The sequence below is a fragment of the Halyomorpha halys genome, unplaced genomic scaffold (genome assembly GCF_000696795.3).
Source record: "Halyomorpha halys isolate HHAL.00 unplaced genomic scaffold, Hhal_1.1 Scaffold1140.1, whole genome shotgun sequence".
NCBI lineage: Eukaryota > Metazoa > Arthropoda > Insecta > Hemiptera > Pentatomidae > Halyomorpha > Halyomorpha halys.
Window position 1 is genome coordinate 281,852 of NW_027109581.1, and position 15,688 is coordinate 297,539.

Sequence of the window (15,688 nt, forward strand, 5' to 3'; positions counted from 1 at the left end):
ACACTATATATATACTAAGCCCTTCAAGAATGCACTCAATAAATTAATATATATAGAATACTATACTAATTTGTAATGCGTAGCTTATATTTAGTTTTACCAAATAAATAATCTATAATTTTTTCAAATATATTTTAGAAATATTTATACGCAACATACCAGTCAAGTGGGTTTCAGGTCACCCACCAACCAAATAACGATTTAGCGACAGTTTTATTTCACTGTTGAAATCATTTAGATTTGATTTCGTTTAAAACATTAGTTGTATCTAGCAGAATTGAAAAATTGGCCCAAATTATAAAACGGCGAAATTGGGAAGTGAAAGAACGAATTTACTAATAAATTATGCTAAATTAATTATTCTAACAATGTTATGTATGGAAGGACAAGTGACTGACAGCAACAAGTACGGAAGAGGATGGCGATGACAAGATAGTTAGGGACGGCCGCCGATCTGTATTGTAGCTAATTAGCCCATCGATTAGCACCCACTATCTGCCCTGTGTACGTAGTGCGTGTACTAGTCTCCATGACTGTCTCACTGCTAATATTGTCTAAGCTAATCAGTAGAGTACATATTTCTTTCTTTGCATTTGTGAAAAAATATGCATATAGATAACTCGTTTCTAACTATACCGTCGCAATATATATTCTGAACTTCCTTTCAGCAGATACTTTTGAACTAAGAGAAAAATAAAACTACAAAAAAGTATAAAAATGTTAGTGCTAAGAAATTGTTCAAATATTCCGTAACTAACTTTCTTGTCGCTCTACAGTCCTTGTAAGTGACCTAGACTTCTCAACAACACTCCTCCTGCGGAACTTGCTTTTCCCATTGTTTAATTCACATCTTTCAAAGGTTGTCCACTGCATCATCGGTCTATCGTAGCCTGAATATTTCTCTTTTTCTTTTGCCTCCTTATTTTTCACTGATTTTTTACGTTCGTCACTTATCTTCTTTCATTCTTCCTACGTGTGCAAGCGACCTTGTGCGGCTTCAATTGGCTTGCTATACATACTGTTTTAATCATCTGTCAACGTACCTTCCTTTTCCATATATGCTAGATTTTTTTTTTGTTTTACCTGCGTATGTTACCGTCTTTCTTAAAATAGGTTTAGAAATCAGGAAATTTGCTTTCCATGGCAGATTCCGAGCTTGTAATCCTTTTCATTCAGCAAAAAAACATCAGTAAATGATTGCCAATAAAAAAAAAAAAAAAAAAAGAGATAGGATATTTGGAAAAGTGAAACATCACATTCACATCAACATTTAAAAAAAAAGGAAATAAATAGTGATATTTCTACTCAATTCTAACTAATTTCAACTTGCAATATATGGAAATATTTTTCGTAATAATTATCGTTATTTGAATAATCTTTCAAAATAATGATGGTTAGTTATCTGCTTAGTTATTTACTGATTGAGCTAACATATTGTTTTTTTTTAATTTACTTACAATATATTTCAAATACAATTTATAGTAGCATATAAATATGTACATTCCAGTAAGGGGTGAAAAGATCAAATCTTTCATATTTGAACTATTTCAGCTCTGGAACGATGGTAAAGCAAATCTTTTAAACAACCATCGGTCGCTATATGAGATTTTCTCACACAAAAATTTACCTTCTATATTGTTCACATGTTCATTGGTATTTCTGGAACTTCTATCTTTCGTTCGAACTCCTCTTTAATCCTCTTTGCGTTCTTTTTTTTTTGTGTAAACCTTTCCAGTAAAGACATTCTTTACCATTTGATAAACTCCTGTTTTGAACTGTGAGATTTTTGATCATTACAAGACTAACTAAGTTATTATTTGTTTTGTTTTATTTTTTTTTCCATGTTTAAGTTACAGTGAAAAAACTAGGAAGAGCCCTTATGACGATAGTCTCTCTCACTTTTAGGTCCTTGCATGAAATAAATTTCTCTATCTCAACATACTTTATTTATTTGTAACCATTCAGTCGTGTTGAAATTATTTTTTTGGCTTATTAATCTTTCTTTACATATGCTAATTAGTTTCTAACCAGTTTCATAAATATTATTGATGAAAAATGAATTTTAGACGTTTTAATAATTAGTTACATAAAATTAATCTTTTTTACCGTAAAGTAATAATTGAAAGTTTATTTTATTGTTCATTTATATTGTTTTATAAAGTTTTATTATTGTTTAATAAAGCGAAACGTTGCAAAAATAAATACACTTTACGTATGAGAGCAAAATTCACACTTGTCATAACAGACTAACTAATACTAACTAACATTCGTGTTTTAGTTATTTCATCTTTAAAGTACCATAACTATATTAAAATTGTTTTGTTTTTGTAATGTATTGACATATAGTGAGGCAAAAAAACATGTTTGAGTATAGTAAAATATTCTGCAATGTGTAGTGCAAGACATAGTGAAACATTCCAAACCGTTTTATATTTTGATAAGTCATTACTTAACTTTCAGATAACTATTTTCTGGCATAAAACCTATGTAGGCATAAACATCTTTTTTTTCCTATCCAGATCAGGGTATTTATTGACCTGAATTTTCTGAACGGAATGCAGTTTATTTGGAAACACTACAAGAATTTAGTGATCAGAAATTTAAAAAAAAAAAAAAAACATTACATGCGGGTGTAATTTAATAATGTCTGAAAGCTTAAAATGGAAATATCCAAGTTTTGAAAATGGACGAACCAAAAATGTTAAAAATTTATTTACGAAAACATCAATGAATGGATCTAATGTTATTGATTTTTTAGTTGTCCCATTTTTGTTTTTTCCTTTTTCTCGATAGCTTAAAATGAACAGACCCTAAAGTATAGAGAGTTAAAACACTTTAGATTATTCCAGTTTGTACGTTTACAATCCATACGGCTAGCTTCGGACCTACGCAGATTCTAATCCCTTACGTACCTTAACGTCCTCTTCTTCCAAAGTAAGCCTAAGAAGTTAGGTCGCTCAAAAGCTTTTATTATAAAAAGTTCCCAGGGCTGTATTTCAGGAGGAGGATGAAAGTTTAATCTAAGGAATAGAGGCCTCGCTTTTAATATTAATTTATTCATTATTAAAACCTTAATTTCCTGTTTATTATCACATTTTGCCGTCTCAGCCGCCTCCTCCTAATCAAGTTGCCAACCAGCTCAGAATATCATCTTACCTCCACCAACTCAGACAAACCGTGGAGTGTACATAAAATTTAAATAGATAAGGAACTGATTTGATTTTCACTTTTTTTTTTGGATTGATGTTTCAGATGATTCATTGACGAATTATTATCTTATTGGAATAAACCGTCATGAATATCGAATAGCAATGAATAAATATATAAATTTTACTACGATCTATAAATGCAATTATCAAGAGGATAGTCAGAATAGAGTACTGTGTTGGTTTGGCTCTAAACAGAGTAAAGAACTATACATACAGTTACTAGGACAGATATGTTATTATATTTGACTGGCAGTTTGGGACTCAATACGATATTTCGACTTATCTATTATCATATTCTTCCCGTTCTGACCTAACTCTCAAGAAAAGAAATTCTCCTTCAGAGCTGGGTCAGAACGGTTCAGGGCTGATTTCTATCAAATCTATCTTAACAGGAGTACTCCGTTGTCAGTTCTTGCTCCACTTCTCTACATTTTATACACACACGAAATTCTTTTCAGTTGTCATAATTTAACGTTGTTATGCAGATGGCGTGAAATTATTTATAAGACATAAAAATGAAACTTATTCGTCCAAAACATACCTTAAAATTAAACGCGTCATTTGAACTATAGCAATTCCGATAAAATCATCATCACATCACATCACTAATTTATAATACTGATTAATGTTCGACCAAAGTAAAAAAAATCAATAATATTGGCTGTTTTTCTTTGTCTATTGTAACAAATGCCTAAGGGAATGCTGGGAAATTATACTTTCTCTACCTACAACCCCGATGTCTTGTCTTTGGTATTTTTACGAAGTATAAATAACTGCTATATCTTTTTATTTTTCTTGACTGTGTGGAAAATGATATAAAATCTCATACTTCACTACCTTATAAATAGAAGCGATTAATAAATCACTAACTAAGACCTTCACTGTTGGCTAAAATAGTTTGCTAAAATAGTCTGTTGGCTAAAATAGTCTGAATATCAGAAAATCAGCATTTACTAGTTGTGTGTACTCTCATTAACATAAATCGACACAGAAAAATTCTTTCTCTAGACCCATTGCCGAAAGAATATGTCTGAAGCTTCGTTTTCAAATTTAAGTCATGTTTTTTCAATCACCATCGGTTCTTATAGCTTTTGGGATTTATACAATTTTAAGTGTTGATCGAATCAAACGAAGACATGGAAATCTGTGCCCTATTTAAATACTTATTTATAATCCTATATTATTATTATTATTATTATTACTAACATTCTTTCTAATTACATTCTAAATGTATTTATTTATCAGGAGACAAGAAGATGAATAGGATAAGCTGGTCTGTAGAGGGACAGAACGCCATCAGAAATTCGAGTTTGTAGGCCTCGTTGATCCTGACAAATACGACAGGAGTCATTAATAATTTCTGCTGCTTACCGCCCTAGATACTACCCTCTCCTCGCCATTCTAGTTTAGCTTCAAATTACAACATTCATCTCTCACCCGGTTATCAATGGTAAATAACAATATTTTTTTTAATATTCCAAAGCTGTGCCTATTCTTTTCTGCTTTACCTATGCTTTCTCCTATTCTGTTACTACTTCCATCTTTACGACATCAACCAGTCCACACATACCTCCATAGCTATGTTCTACGTTTATGAGTGCATTTGTGTAAGTAAATAACAATAAAATAATTCTCAATGCATAAAGACCTATAAATATTGCTAAATGCCGTTAACACTTGATTTGCCAATACGCTATACAAGAAGTCTTCCCCGATTTTAGCACAAAATCAATGCTAGTTCCTTTAACTTACTCTCTATCTTTTTAGAAACTTTAGTGTGACCTCCACTGTTTTCTAATCCCATTTTATCATTAAATATAATATTGTATATTTGAAATAATTTACCTCAAAAAATCCTCAATGCTCCTTACTTTGGCACAAATAGAATCATACATAAATACCTTAATGTTCCCTATGTAACCGATCTAGTCCGAACCAGATATCACTCCTTCCATTATAATCTCTCTAACCACTCAACCCCCTAGTTTCTAATCTTGCATCCTCTTCCATTCCTGACAATCCTCCGAGGCGCCAGAAAAGAAGATGGCCACGAGACCAGCTAATGTAAAATGTCATTAGAGTGCTACCAATGGGTAGTTTCTCTACAAGCCTGTAACACTCCAATTTAACTTAGATCAGATTTACTAAATGTATTCTAATGTACAGTTTTAAATAGTAATAAATAAATATTAAAAAATAAATAAATAAATAATTTATCAATTTTAAAACTTTAAGTATAAACCGAGTTTATTTTTATTATGCACCACGCCCCTACACAGAAACGCTTCAAATTTATAATATATTTCAAAATTGTACCCTTTCTAAATATTTTCAGTTTTTATGAATAGTAATTTCTAGTATTTATTATTTATTTATTTATCACCCTACCCTGTCTATTAGACAATACGGGTGTTCGCAGCAGTGAGTATAACTCATTTCTGCATATGACAAACAGTAATTTCTAGTAAAAAAATAATAGTAAGTATAATAGTAGTATAGTAATATTAGTATAATAGTAATTTCTATTAAAAAAAACAAAACTCACAACCATTCCGTTTTCAGGCGCTTTTTAAATATTGCTCCATTAAACTATCTTAAAGTCTCTTCTTCCCGTTTGAAGCTTATATTTCAAAAGTGATATAAGACCGTCGCTGCCCAGGGGTCTTAGCGGGGCAGGTAAGGCGGGGAAGGATTGCCTTTTTTTTTGTGTTATCATCTCCACTTTCATATTTTGACGTATCGTACATCAACCAACCTACTCGATATAATTCTGTGTTTGAAAAGTCAGATAAGTAAAGCTACCATGGATGGCGGGAGAGGAGGATTTCACGCCGTTTTTGAATTTTCAATTTCCTTTAACTAGATGAGGTTTCAGACTAACTTATTTGTAAGTATTTTCAAATCAATTAGTCTTTTGTGGTACTTTCAAATCAATTCCTCGTGCTAATACACTTGTGAGTTCGCCGATAATTTACAGTGTTATTCGAAACAAGCTCAGTAGGAAATGGATGGCATTAAGTATTGCTGAGAATGTATAGTTTGGTAGTATTGGTAATGTCGACGATGTGGCGAGTGGACTATAACGAGGAATCGATTTAAAAATGGATAAAGTAGTTTTTTTCCACAGGCATTATCATATAAAATTTATAATATAAATATTGATTGGCTTTCTATAAGTATTTTGTATTATTAGTACATATTATTCAAGATTTATGGTACAGGTTTATTGAAGTTTACTATCCTCACCCAGCAGAATGATAAAAGTTAGGGATAAAAAATTATATTAAAATGGACTGAAAAATAATAGGAAATTTTGAAAGAAAAATACAAAGTACAACTGAACAATAAAGGAACGTTTCGCTAGGACTGGACTGCAACTATCAGGCGTTAATGGTGAAAGCTGTAGTTAATACGAAGCATAAATAGGATCCAGCTTTATCTTGCCTCGCAGAGCGATCCTTTTGATGTAAAGTTGAGCTGCTAAAAGATAACAGACAAGTGTTCCTCTGTTTTATCTCCACTCCAATTTATACCATTAGCTGGGGATTTTTATTGCACGCGCTCATTGTCAACTTGAAAAGTGGACACTACGTATGAGTTATCTGCCCGCTCTCATTCGTTCATGCATTGTATGCGCAAGGTCTCTTATCTACAGCCATACAACGGCTGGTTACTCTGTTTGTTCCATCCAACTTCTCCTTCCATAATTGGAACAGCGCTTTCCTGACACACCTAACTAATTCATTCTCGGATAGCGAACCAGCAGTTACATGAAAACTGATGAATAGTACAGTTAAACTAAAGTTGTTTGCCATATTCCGAGAATATAGTAAATCAAAAGTAAAGAATAAAACGAGTCCTTTTTGTTTTTATAATCTTATGATTTGTAAACCATGTTGAGCACAATTATGCTTTAAAAAAAATTAATTAATATATTATAAATAAATTCTAGATTAAATTACATTAAATTTATAACACTAAAATCCCTGAAGGGTCAGGGATGCAGTACAGTATAAGGAAGTACTGTTACTAGACCAACGGTTTTGCATGGAGGAAATATCGACAGTCACTCTAGACTGTCAGATTTTTACCCAATTAAGGGTACCCACTGCATGAGAACTAACTCACTGCTACAGTGGAAACGTAAATAATTATTATCCAATAATCGTCAGCTAGACGCTGGATCCTTGGAGTTAGTTGCACAGTGAGCACCAATGAGCCACAAACTTGCATAATTCCTTAAAACACATAAATATTTATTCTTGGTGGCTATATCACCTATAGGATACATGGCTATAGGAATATCACCCGAAATTATGATGATACATCTCTTCATTATTTTTTTTAGGATACAATAATATTTTCAATGAACAAAAAAGAAACGTTTCAGAGTTCTCTCATAACATATAAATATCATAATCTATATAATAAAACATATAAAATTTAAACTCACGTATAAATAAGCGATATTAAGAACAGTGTTAAAGAATCAATGGGCATAAAATTTTTAATAATAAATATGAAGAAATTTGTTATTGTTAAATAGATACAACTATTAAAATGGTAAACGTAAAATATGTCATTAACTTTTAGTAATTTAGCTTTTAAAAAATAGGTGTTCCTAAAGGTAGTATCCACGGTCCCATCCTCTACAGTTGACATCCCAACCAATTCTAACAACACTCTCACCACTTATGCTAATGACACATGTGTGCTCGCTGTTAATAATAACCCTTTGATCGCATCCCAAACTCTCCAATCCCATATCATAGCCCTCGAAGTATGGTGTTGTAATTGGAGGATTAAAATAATTCCAAGAATCCCATCAAATCACCTTTACCCTTCGTCGTAAACCTACCGACTGCCCTACAGTCTCCTTTAATAATGTTGATCTTACACCTGTCGAAAAGACCTTGAACTACATTAGGACAAACGACTAACCTCACACAAGACTGAAAAGACAGGAAACTGCACGTCGATTTCGACTTTTACAGCACTTACAGGCCAAACGGTCTAAACTTCCAATTCGTTACAACATCTACATGACTGTAATAAGGCCAATGTGGACATACGGAGTTGAGCTTTGGGGTTCCACTGAGCCTTGGAATTACTCTCGTATCCAATCATTGCAATCCAAAATCCTTCGTAAAATCCTCGATAATCCTTACTTTGTCACAAATAAAATCATACATAAAAACCTTAATGTTCCATAAATAACCGTTCTAGTCCTAACCAGATATCACTCCTTCCATTATAAACTCCTTAACCACCCAAAACCACTAGTTTCTAACCTTGCTTCCTCTTCCATTCCTGAAAATTATCCGAGGCATCTGAAAAGAAGATGGCAACGAGACCTGCTAATGTAAAACGTCATTAGAGTGCTACCAATGGTTAGTTTCTCTACACGCCTGGAACACTCCAATTTAACTGTGATCAGATTTATAAAATGTATTATAATGTACAGTAGTAAATTGCAATAAATAAATATTTAAAAAAAAATAGTTTAGAGAACCAATAACATTTAAATTAATCACTTAATTCATATTAGTTTGAATAACTTTTGAGAAATATATAGATATAATGATGTATGGTTGTTACAAACAATTTAGTGCAATATCATTGATATGCGTACAATGCGTTAAAATGTAAGTTTTTACGAATATCTAAAAAAAAAAAAATCGGAATGTTTTCAACAAATTTTCTATTAAGCGTCTCTTGAACTTTTTGAATAAACAACCGTAAGGTGTAATCAAGAGAATAAAGAATTCAATTATTATTTAAAAAACAAAAAAATGTAGTACGTTGCTTCAATTCTTAAAAATTACATTTTAAAAACGAAGCATTTAACAACAATTCTTATATCCTAACATGCACAATCTGTAAAATTAAATTTTTTTCAAGTACACTATTATTTTTTTGTTTTTTTCAGCCACTTTTACTGACACTTAGATGGTTTTTCATACTAACACGTGTACTATTTGCCCTTGTCCTAAACCATCATCAATTAAAAAGGAAGTCCAAGACAGAGAATAGTTCCCTCCAATGATTTAGGTTAGATTGACTTTATTTCTTTTAAATGGTTTAAGATTAAATGTATAATATTTATATACGATTATAAGCCCCACTGAGAACTCCAGAGGGCGACGGTTCTATATCACTTTTGAAATATTTACTTGAAATGGAAATAGGAGACTTAAGATAGTTTAATCGAGCAATATTTAAAAAGCGTCTGAAATTGAAAAACGACGTAAAACTAGCAACTACCGCACTTCGTGGTAGCCTTACTATCTTCAAACAAACAATTATTGCAAGTAGGTTGGTCGATGTACGACATGTCACAATCTCACAACAGAGGGTCATAACACAAAAGGCAATTCTTCCCGCCCGGACCCGTCTCACTAAAACCCCCACAGAGCAACGGTCCTGTACCACTTTTGAAATTTTTGCCTGCTTCATCTAATTAAATACAAAATATTCAACTCGAGTATAATTATATAAGTATAGATATAATCAGGTTTTCCTTTTTAATCAGATATAATATTTTCTTAACCGTTTGTTAATTTATCCATAGGAAAAAAAATTCGCCCAAATTGAAAAGATTTCCATCGGATTTAATCTTAAAGGATCGCAACTAATAACATTAATATTTTTCTCAAAAGCGTTTTCTCTGTCAACTCGAGGCAGGGGCATTTGCTTTATGAAGTTATATTTAAGACATCATTTAGATTTGTCTTAAATAAAAACGAAGTGGTTCAAGGCGGGCTGACGTCCACCACTAAAAGCTTTTTCCTACTCCTAAACGTTACCTCTTATTTATAATTTAACTCGTATCTTATTAAATATTTAAAATTGTGTATCACTCACCTGATATATAAATGAAAGGTAATTCAATAATAATGCTATTATTATTTAATACTTACAATAATAAATTGAACTTTTCAGTCACCTAGTTATTAATAAATAATTATTTAGCTGCAATACAACCATGTTACATTTCAAGGAGAAAGCATCCGTTAATTTGTAACAGTTATTATTAGGTTATACCTCACAAAAGAAGAGGCAAATGGTGTTCTGAAGAGGAAAAAATATTACGGTGGTTGTATTTTTATAACATTCTCCTTTATTTTTTTTTTTTTTTGTGTGAGTGACAGCCTCAGTATGCTTGTTGGCGTTGTTTCAGTAATTTTTCATTTGACTTTTTGCACATTTGATTAGATCTCTAAATAATAAGTATATCATTGTAATGATAGTCCTTAATCTATTATCTTAATTTAAGTTTATTATTTTTTTAATTATTTATTTTTTCCTTCACTTATTTTTCATATTTTGTTACCATTTTATTTATATATTTGTAAATATGGTGTAAATGAACTCTATCATCCATATTACCATTTTCTAAATACGACATAATGTAATATTACAAAATAAATAAAATAAACTGACTTTTCAATTAGTATATTAAATAAAATCTGATTAGAGAATTTGTGGATATTAAAAAAAAAAATTGTTTAGAAACATGATGCACTGGTATGGAAAGCTGACTATGTGATTAAAGAATTTCATTATTTTCATAATTCATGAATATTTTCATTCATCATTCATAATTGAGTTCATAATTTGGAACAACTTTTTTTTAAAACATATTTATTGAAATTTACAACAGCTTAAAAAATATATACAACAAGTAAATTTGATGTTAGTTATACAATGACAAGATAGAAACATGTAGAGCATCTACCCATTGATAGAACCCCAATAACATTTGTAGAGCAGAAGATCTCGAGGCCATCTTCTTTTCAGAAGCCTAGGAGGATTATCAGGAAGTAAAAGAGAATCCATGTCAGAAACAAGTGGATTTGGGTTGTTGGAAAGTTTATCTGTGTGGAAGGATTAGTATCTGACCAAATCGTTAATATATGGAACATTGATCATGATGGGCGACTTCATTTGTGACAAGGTAAAAAGCATTAAGGATTTTATATTTTTAGGATTGGATATGAGAATTAAGTGGAGGCTCTAAGCTCAACTCTGTAAGTCCAGATATTATAGACCAGCTTTATTATAGTCATAATAATGAGTCTTTAGTAATTAGTTAAAAATGTATACTATTTGTCTAGGAAGTGTTGTACGTGTCGGAATCGACGAGCAGTATCCTGTCTTTTCAGCCTTGGATAATCCTCATACAAAACTGAAAAGTCAGTCTTTTGTCCATATGTAATTCTAGGTAAACGATTTTTCCGAGAGGAATATGTGGGGTATATTTAAAGAATATTGTGTGGCAGGTAGTCATGGTTTTTCGAAGAATGGTAAATATGATTTGGTGGGAGTTATTGGAATTTAATTTAATCATTATGGGAAATTTTATATTTTCGTGCGAATTAAGTTAAGAAAAATGTCATTCAAAAATAAAGTTCTATAATATCATATGAGATCGTAAAAAATTAAAACTTTCACAATACAAAATTCTTTGTTACATACTGTTTTTGCCTTGAACTAGGAGTCATTAAACATCAATAATTTATATTCAATAGTATTCCTTTAAAAATACAAACTACATGCCAGTTCTATAAAAAAATTAATGAAATAAGCCGCCAAGAATTCGGTGAAAATAATCCGTGAAATACTTAGGAGTCACATTAGACAATAATCCGTTTTTCAACCACCACAGTAATAAAAATTAGAAAATGTTTCAATCTGTTGAAAATAAAAATTATGCTCCAGAAATAACTTGATATTTCATAAAGTAGTACTTTGATTTATCATAACATACGCTTGTCCCATACAGAGCTTTACGAACTCAACTAACATGCGATAACTACAATTATTTCTAAACAACTGCCTCAGAATTGTTAATAACTAAAATTCACAAACACCGCTCATGAAAGGATACACAAATTGATTCACACACACTGATTGACACACATCCACCTCATAACAGAAGAGGCCCCTCCAAAATGTTCGAAATATCATCGTAATCTGACCGTCCATCATATTTTTGAAGAATGTCATCAGTACAAATTAACTCAGAACCAGTTAGGGATACCAACAAATGTTCCAATGGCGTTGAGAAACGACAAATCCGTAATATAAAGAGTCATTAAATTCATCCATCAGACTAACTTAATAATCAGTCTTTAATTATTATAATTATCTTTAATCTTGCCTTATTTTTAAAATTAGAACAGTCACTTATCTGCTTTTCATCATCCTTTCCACTATCGTAACGATTATTAAACAAATTATAATTTGTAATCAGTACATCATACCAAAGCAATGACTATGGAACAACTAGGCCTTACCAAAACCAACAACCAACGGGCGTTGATGACCAGGCTGTTAAACGCCCTTTCAAAACTAACAAACAAACAAATTGATTCATAACCTCTTCCAATCTTTACCTGACTCTTCACACCCGGTAATATGAGAAATAGGAAATTATACAAAAAAAAATAAAAACAAAAACCCATAGATGTAAACATAAGATAACTAGACATATATTACTGTGAAATTGCATCAATATATATGTATGAAGTATGCTTTCAACCGCATTGTAAAACACACTTCACTTTTGGTTGGCTGGTTGGGTTTGAGTGGACTGTATAATTGAAAAATTAAACATGATTAATTGTAATAAAATTCTATTGTTTTATGTTACAAGAGGTGTAGGGGGTGTCCGAAAGAAACATTATGATTAGATTGTTAGTAGAATTTTGTATGACTGGGCTATGGAAATTGTAGATCTAGCATTGAGGTAGTTGATGATAATGTGGATGTTAACTATTGCTATGTGGACTTATTTCTTTATTCTTTCTCCTCCCCCCCCCGCATCTCCAAGCCTCTCCTCCCTCTGCTGCTGGGAACCACTCAAGTAAATCTACTCACTCATGGTGGATATTAACAATGAGTGAATAAAAAGAAAGGATGGACGCTTCTCTGGTTGAAGACAAGATGGCTATCTCACATTAGTCTGCGTTACTTCTCTTGCCACCAAGAGCGCTGGAGGAGGCAAGCTTTTGATTCTGGCCACATGGGCGCTACTTATCCTATACATGGCAGCCTTTCTGATTCAACCTTTCCGTTGCCGTAGGTTACCGGAACAATATATTTTATTTTATTTCAATACTGTTTTGGTTTTTGTTTTTCATTCAATTTTTTTTTGCATAATGTAAAAAATAGTTGTTCTGTAATAAGTAGAAAAAAAAAATTAATTGTATTCCAAAGAAATATAGCAATTATTTTACATATTCTATATAGTTTTTATGAAATAAAAGCTTATAAATATAGAAAAAAATCAGTTCAGTTCAATTTTAATATTACCATATTATTTATAATAATATGAATATTTCTATATATGTGAATTTCATATTTACCTATACAGATCGTTTATCTTATATCCACTATTTATATTTAGAAACAAATTTTAGTTTTTAAAAAATGTGTGGAATTCAATTAACCTATATAGTTTGTCTAGCACGGTAAACAACTCTCATCTATTCAATTGGTCGAACAAATTCTCACCAGTGTAACCAACGGTGCTGTAATAATTAACGTCGTAGGGAGAAAAAGATATTAACCACTGGTTATCTTCAAATATATGTTTTTGTTCATTAATTTAAACTCAAAACAACGAACCAATGGTGAAGTAGTAAATAATTTTGAAGGATGAATTAATTAAATATATTGTGTATTATTAGCAAGCATGACTTTCTGGTCTTCACTATCCTTTAGTAATACATTACTCTTTCCTGACTACCTATTTATCTATGTCTGCTACCTAGGACTATATTTATTCAAACGACTTACTTTGAATCCTCATACAAGACAAAAGACAGAAAACAGCACATCGAATTTGACTTTGAGACAACACTTATTAGACAAACGATCGAAACCTTATCGAAATATACCAATTACAAAAGATTCATTTACACGAACATAATCGAATTTTTCTCGTATTCAATTTTACCAATCCGAAATCCTTAATGAACTCTTGTAGCAAATAAAATCATCCACAAGGACCTCAAACTCCTTATGTTCCAAGATAAACTCCCTAATCACCCAAATCAACTTCTTTCTAACCTTGCTTCTTCTTCAATACCTGATAATCGTAAGCGTTTAAAAAGAAGATGTAGATATGTTATTGGAGTTCTACTAACGGGTAATTAATCCACATGACTGTATCATGCTATTGTGACTTAAACATCACATTAACTTGTTGTATATTTATATTATTCATTTAAATATTAATAATTATAAAGTTAAATAAATAAGTAAATAATTTTTTTTATTATAACACCATTTCAAATGAATCATTCGGAATCTTGATTAAAAAAATACTAAGCGATATATTATTTTATGAATTTTTTTTTTTAGATATACCTGACTTTTAACTCATATAATAAAGCTTTAATTGTAAAATTAAGGATTAAAGGTTCATAGTTTATTACTTACTATATCAATCTCCAGAAGAATAGGTAACGAACCAAAGCTATGCCTTTTTTACTTTTTTGGAATAATGTTTAAAAAAATATATATTAAGTGGATGACCTTGTTATCTTTATACATATTTAACTCGGAATTGTTTACCCAAAAGCAGAAGATGAAGACGAAAACTTGTTTCCAAAGACCCGACTTTGGTTCCTGGGAGAGCTCACCAGTACGATTTATGCCTGCCCATTTAAAAGCAAATTACGCTTTTCTGCAGCTACAGTTCTAGTCAGAGGCTTACCATCAGTATATCTTATTTTAGCCAAACCTCTCTTATTCAGCGGGGAAATGAAGTGGCGAAAAACAAATTAGTGCTCGAAGGAATAAATCTTGGGAAAAATTATAGTCTTGATATTTCCCGGATATAATTCCTTCAGGAATAAATTTAATTTTAACTGCTTTTTCCCCTATTTTTCTTCGTTTTATACTTTTTCTTTTTTTGGTACACGCTGGTCGACAATATATTAAAACGATAAAATATTGTCGGAGCCCATAAGTCTACGGAAATTTAGTAGGCAATTGTAAATAACCTTCGGAATTAATGTTGCACAGCTGATGTCTTTACGGAAATTTGTCGTAGATCGATTTTCTGGAGGCCTTGAAGTCGAACTGTGTTGTTGCAGTAATTCACTTTTTTGGAGTAAGGAGTGTTTCCAGTTAAGTTCGGCCGGATGGGACAAAAATTAAATATTGAAGGTTCTTACCAGTATGGTCTATTGAATTAGGTTTTTATAACAATTAGAAATTTTTATTATGACTTAAAACATTAAAAAATTCTGGTGAAAACACGCATCACACAACTTAGTACTCTACTTTTTTTCACGTAGACAATTATTCTTCTTGCTCTATAAATGTTAAAATTAAATATCCTCAATCATATTTAGTATTTAGGAACAATATATATATTATAAACGTATAAAAAAAATATATATGTTGTTTTTATAACCAAATACTTTAATAATAGATACATATAAATATAATGGTCCCTACCTTGA

At 31.2% G+C, this 15,688-nt stretch overlaps 1 long non-coding RNA gene across 1 annotated transcript in view; it reads right to left on the bottom strand.

Moving 5' to 3' along the window:
* LOC136795856 (uncharacterized) overlaps window positions 1-15,688 on the bottom strand; it is a 258,646-nt gene that overhangs the window by 200,496 nt on the left and 42,462 nt on the right. The window lies entirely within an intron of this gene.